The following is a 6,329-nucleotide window of genomic DNA, read 5'->3' on the forward strand; positions in this document are numbered from 1 at the left end:
TTGGGTAGATTCCAAGAAGTGCGATCACAGGGCCCTGTGGAAGTTCTATTAGTTTGTTTTGAGGTATCAGCCATTTTCCAGAGATCTGACCTCTATCTTATGCAGTAATCCCAGCAGCAGTAAAGGAGAGTTTCTTTTTCACTGCATGCTCCAACACTTTGGTTTCTAGTCTTGTCAGAGACCATTCTCACTGATACCTCCTTGTCATTTTGGTTTGCATTTCCCTGATCATCAGTGATGAACACTCTTTCACATACCTGTTTGCCATCTTTATATATCCTCTTCAAGGAACTATCTCCTCTCCCCCATTTTTTTTTGTTTGTTTGTTTGTTTGGGGTCACACAGGCAGCGCTCAGGGGTTACTCCTGACTCTACGCTCAGAAATCACTCCTGGCAGGACCATATGGGATGCCAGGATTCAAACCACCATCTTCCTGCATGCAAGGCAAACACTGTGCTTCCATGCTATCTCTCCGGCCCCTCTCCTTCGTTTTTAGATGGTTTTGTTTTAATATTGAGATTTGAGAGTGTTTTATTGATTTGGAAAATTAGCCCCTTAGTCTGCTGTGTGGTGTGCAGATGTTTTGTCCATATTAGTGGACCTCTTTTTATCTTTTGCAGTGCAGAAGCTCTTCAGTTTGATGCACTCATTTGTTTCTTTTTATTTTCATTGCCAGTATTTTATTTATTTTATATTTAAGCCTCCAGATTTGAAGGTTTCTGTCTGTTTTTCTTAGTATATTTTATTGAGACAAATTTGATATTTAGGTCTAGAAACTATTTTGAATTGACCTTTTTATAGCATTTCAGTGGGGGAGGGCAATTGAGTGATCAGAATAAGCCACGCCCTTATAATTTGGGAGTTATACTCTACCACTGTGCTATCTTTATTTGCGGGGGGCGGTAGAGGGGAATCCAGCACCTATTAACATTTATTTTATATTGCTCCCCTCATCCCTTGGCAACCACAAATTTACTTGATGATATTGCTTGTTCTGGAAATACATAAATGGAATCATCTGAGACCTGTTTTATTTGTCTATATACATACACAAACACATGTACAAGAGCTTCTTTTACTGTTTATTTTTTCCTCCTGAATATTTTATCCCAGAGTTTATAGTTAAGTATAGGTTGGTTTATTCACATAAGTGGGACCAGGCATCCTAAAAATGTAAAAAATGTAAAATTAAAAAATGTAAAAAAAATGAGGAAATAGCATTGTAACTTGATGGTGCAGAGGAGGTTTTGGGGCCACACCTAGAACATTGCTCAGGAGCTATTCTCATCCCTTAGTCAGGGGACCATGTAATACTAGAGATAGACTTCAAGGCTCTGAGTTTGCTCAGCCTGTTGAGCTCTCCGAATCTTGATTCTTTTTTTTTTTTTTTTTTTTTTTGGTTTTTGGTTTTTGGGTCACACCAATAGCACTCAGGGGTTCCTCCTGGCTCTACACTCAGAAATTACTTCCAGCACACTCGGGGGACTTCTGCATTCAAGGCAAATGCCCTACCTCCATGCTATCTCTCTAGCCCCATACCTTGATTCATTTTTAAACAATTTCTAATAGCTTTCTAGATAAAGAGCATGGTTATTCCACTTCTTGTAATAGTAGTTTACCTAGAGTATATTAAGATTTTACTTCAGGGGCCCAGAGAGATAGCACAGCGGCGTTTGCCTTGCAAGCAGCCGATCCAGGACCAAAGGTGGTTGGTTCGAATCACCGGTGTCCCATATGGTCCCCTGTGCCTGCCAGGAGCAATTTCTGAGCAGACAACCAGGAGTCACCCCTGAGCAACACCGGGTATGGCCCCCCCCCCAAAAAAAGATTTTACTTCAGAGAACTTGATTGACACTGGGGTGCTTAGCACAGAGGTGTACTTGGCACTAAGATTTGTATTTAAATCCAGAGATAAAAAGATTTTAATTATTTTTTTAAACTTGAATGATTGATTGGTTGATTTTTGGGCCTCACTCAACTTCTCTCAAGGGCCACTCCTGGCTCTGCACTCAGAAATCGCTCCTAGCGGGCTGGGGGACCATATGGGATGCCGGGAATCAAACTGGGTCTCTCCGGGGTTGGCTGCATGCAAGGCAAATGCCCTACCTGTGCTATCTCTGGCCATGGAGATAGAGAGATTTTAAAAGGCATTTTAGCCTTTGATGAAGCCAAGTAACTCTAAGGTTAAGAAATTATCACAGGGGCTGGGGAGATAGCACAGCGGTAAAGGCATTTGCCTTGCATGCAGAAGGACGGTGGTTCAAATCCCGGCATCCCATATGGACCCCTGAGGCTGCCGGGGGCGATTTCTGAGCATAGAGCCAGGAGTAACCCCTGAGCGCTGCTGGGTGTGACCCAAAAAACAAACAAAAAAATAAAAATAATTTCTCACAGTAGAAATACTTGATCTATCCTTACGTTTTACTCAGGACTGTCTACTTTTAAAATTTGATCCAGAGTTTATGTATTTATGCTTTTTTAATTGGTTAAGCAGGAGAAGAATAAAACAAGATACATTTATTCAGTTAAAATTGGTGACAGGTATTACCAAGTTGCCTAGGTAATCTCCCTAGGGTTATTATATTATCTGCTTTGGGGACTGAAGATACTGTACAGTTTTTTTTTGTTTGTTTTTTGTTTTTCTTTTTGTTTTTGGGTCACACCTGGCAGCAGTGCTCAGGGGTTACTCCTGTTAGGAATGGGGGACTATCTGGGATGCCGGGATTTGAACTGCCATTCTGCATGCAAGGCAAACTCACCTCCATGCTATCTCTCCGCCCCCCCACCTCGTTTTTGTTTATTTTTTTTGATACTGTACAGTTTCTTAATAATCTTTGCACAGGCTGACTCCAGTTCAATCCCCAGTACCTTTAGGAGTGTCCCTGAGCACAGATCCAAGAGTAAGCCCTGATCACTGCCAGGTGTGGCTCAAGCCCTCCCTGCAACCCTCCAGTATTTTTTTAAACTGATTTAATGTGAATATAGAGAACCCTTGTTCCTTAGGTTTCTCTGAGAAAAAAATAAATTTATGTCAGTCACCCAGAAGTATGTTATGACCTTAATTATCACTTTATATCTTTTTTTTTTTTTTTTTTTTGGTTTTTGGGCCACACCCAGCAGTGCTCAGGGGTTACTCCTGGCTGTGTGCTCAGAAATAGCTCCTGGCAGGCACGGGGGGCCATATGGGACACCGGGACTCGAACCAAACACCTTTGGTCCTGGATCGGCTGCTTGCAAGGCAAACACCTCTGCTATCTCTCCGGGCCCGTCACTTTATATCTTGATAACGTTTCTAGGGAGGAATATTAGTTTGGTAGAAGCTCACTTCATACAGCATTTCCTTTTATTCAGTATAGTTTTTTCTGCCCATTTCTGCAAGCTAAAAATATCAGGAAGATATATTTAGACCCAGAGAACCATGATCTTTTAGTTAAATATTTTGTTAAGCAAATGTGGAACCCAGATGAACACCAGGTAAACAACTAAATGACTGAGGGACTCAGTAACTGAGAGGGTCATAACCAATCATGGTTCTCCTGCTTTGAATCGAGTAGACTTTAAATAATTGGCTCTTTATTCTTGTTAAGTATAAAATAGGGGTGCAGTGGGATGCTGTCATATTTGTTGATTGTGATTGATTTTGTTTTCCTGTGTAACGTTTGGAGGACATGAGTTTCCACCTTTAGTTTCGTCTCCTCCCCCACTCTTTCTCTGTAGACATTACCGTTTATGTACACTGTGGTCACTTGTCTCAGTGTCATAGGGGGACTGGGTTACTTCTGGCTGCCAGTCTTCTGCATGGAAGATGCCAGTGTTGCTCCATAAATCTGCCACCATGTGGCACTCTGTCCTCCCTTCCTAGAGACAGAGTCTCCTGGGTGTAAGAGCCTTTGTGGCAGCCAGTAACTGCACAGGGATCCGAGGCAGCACAGGGATGAGGTTTGCAAGAAGGTGAACCCAAGTATTTCAGCACATTAATGTTTAAATGGGACCTTTTGTGGACCCTGTGGTTCATATCAGTGGCTGGCATCTTGATTATATAGTACCGAAATATTCCATGATACAATATTCCATGATATTCTGCTTGAGAATTGTGGCATGTAGTTATTCAGCTATGGGCCAAAGAGTATAGGGGTTGAAGCACATTCCTTCTCTACTGTCCACCCTGGTGATTCCCCAGCATCACACAGTTCTCCCCAGCACTGCTAGGGGTCAGTCCTGAACATAGAGAATTAGCTCCTGAGTATCTTTAGTTATGATCCTGAAACAACAACAAAAAAGAAGAAAAAAATATCAGCCATCGACAGTAAAGATTCCCAACATGTAATAAAGATGAGTATGGGGAAGAAAATCAAACTTGACAGACATGAGATTAAGACCCAGTCATTTAAGACTAAAATTACAGAGACGTTTAACATACGACTCATGTTCTTGATTTTTCAATTTAGGGCCAAACCCGGGATCACTCCTGGCAGTGCATGAGGTGCCATATTAGATTCCTGGGATTGAACCCAATTTGACCCAAGGCAGTGCCCTACCCGCTTTATTACCTCTCCAGCCCCAGGACTGACACTTCTAATGCTGAAACTTGCTAGGAGGAATTTTTCACACTGAATCTCATTTCATCTCAAACGAGCAAAGGTTGGTAATATGGTTTCTGCCTTATCTGCTGCTTTTTCCCAATATCCTAAATCTTTTATCAAGTAGTTTCACTCACCTCCACTAGGGGGAGCCCTCAGCATGTACCATCAGCTTGCCAGTCTAATTTTCAAGCTAGTTTCCTCTCAATTCCTCATCAGCAGAGATCCAGGAGCAGTGAGAAGGTTGAAGTGTGTCATTCTTTAGACTTTTCTATTACAGGAGTAAAGGTACTAAATAAATTTTATTTTACCCGTTAAGTCATTCCCTGATGGAGATGGAGTCCAAAATAAGGTTACTTGCATTCATTCACAGAATGGTAGGATTTATTTCTTTAGACAGTTTCATTAGAACCGCTGTAGCATTGGGAAAGAACTATCTTCCAAGATCACTTTAGAGGCCCCACTTCTGTCCTGCAAGAATGTAGGAACAGTTGCCCCATTGGTGAGCAGCAGTGTGTAGGGCAGGTGTGGACATGGCATTGGTCAACTTTTTGCTTTGTTTTGGTTTTGGACCATATCCAGTAGCGCTCAGGTGTTACTCCTGGCTTTGCACTCAGAAAGTGCTCCTGGAAGGCTCAGACAATCACATGGTGGGATGCCAGGGATTGAACCCATGTTGGTTCAAACGGTGATCAAGCAAGCATATTCAACTGGCATTTAATGCACAAGTACATAAATGAACAGTATAAGTTTCAGTTAGGGATTAAGAGTTTTTCATCTCAATTATAAGATGAAAGCTCCTAAGAAATCTGAAAAGGAGAAAATCCTGAATCTGGATGCTAGAGGCTTCTGTGACCAACCTGCTCACTGCCCTGGAATGGGCAGAAGGGAAAGAGATCTTGATTTCAGGTGGTTATCTTAGCTCCTGGGGTAGAAGCCATAATAACGAGTCTTTCAGAGATGCTATTTGTGCTCTTTGGTTACCCTGACATTAGTTATTAAGTCCCAGACTTCCTCCCCCCCTTTTAATCTCTTAAAGGAAACTACTGAAGTTAAACCAATCTGCAGAAGAAATTGAATTGCTAAGAGGGTGAAGTAACTTGCTTCCCAATTATTGTTGGCTAGAGTTGGATATTGTAAGGATAAGGTGATAAAGCAACCAGTCCTGGCTTGCTCGGGCTCCTTGTGACCTTCTAAAAATTTAAAATGAATTTGGAGCCAATCGATGTTGAGAACCTCTAGAAGGATTCTGCCCATTTTCGGGGTATTAGACCCTTACCCCAGTTTATTTACTTTCTCTTTTTCAGGCAAAACCACGCAACTTGAACTAGCTAGCCCTGCCCCCACTTACAGGGGGAAATAAGGGAGGCACCAAGACCAAACTGATGCAAGACTACTAAGTAGTAGGTTAGATACAGACGGGACCACATATTCTAGCCGCCCTGAGGGTGAGGGAAGAGGAAATGGGAGGTAGGACAAAAACGGAGGGGTAGGGAGGACAATTTGGGGATGGGAAGCCCCCCTGATTTTATGTAAATATGTACCTAAAATATTATTGTCAACAATATGTAAGCCACTATGATCAAAATAAAAATTATATTAAAAAAATGAATTTGGAGTCAACACCTTCAAGTTAGCCACAACACAGGGTGAGGAAGGGCTTCTGGGGGTCACAGCTGGCAATGCCCAGGGTTCTCCAGGGCTATACCCATTGCTCAGGCCTAAACACTACGTGTTCATCTTTTTTT

Source organism: Suncus etruscus, chromosome 17 (genome assembly GCF_024139225.1).
Source record: "Suncus etruscus isolate mSunEtr1 chromosome 17, mSunEtr1.pri.cur, whole genome shotgun sequence".
In the NCBI taxonomy this organism is placed as follows: domain Eukaryota; kingdom Metazoa; phylum Chordata; class Mammalia; order Eulipotyphla; family Soricidae; genus Suncus; species Suncus etruscus.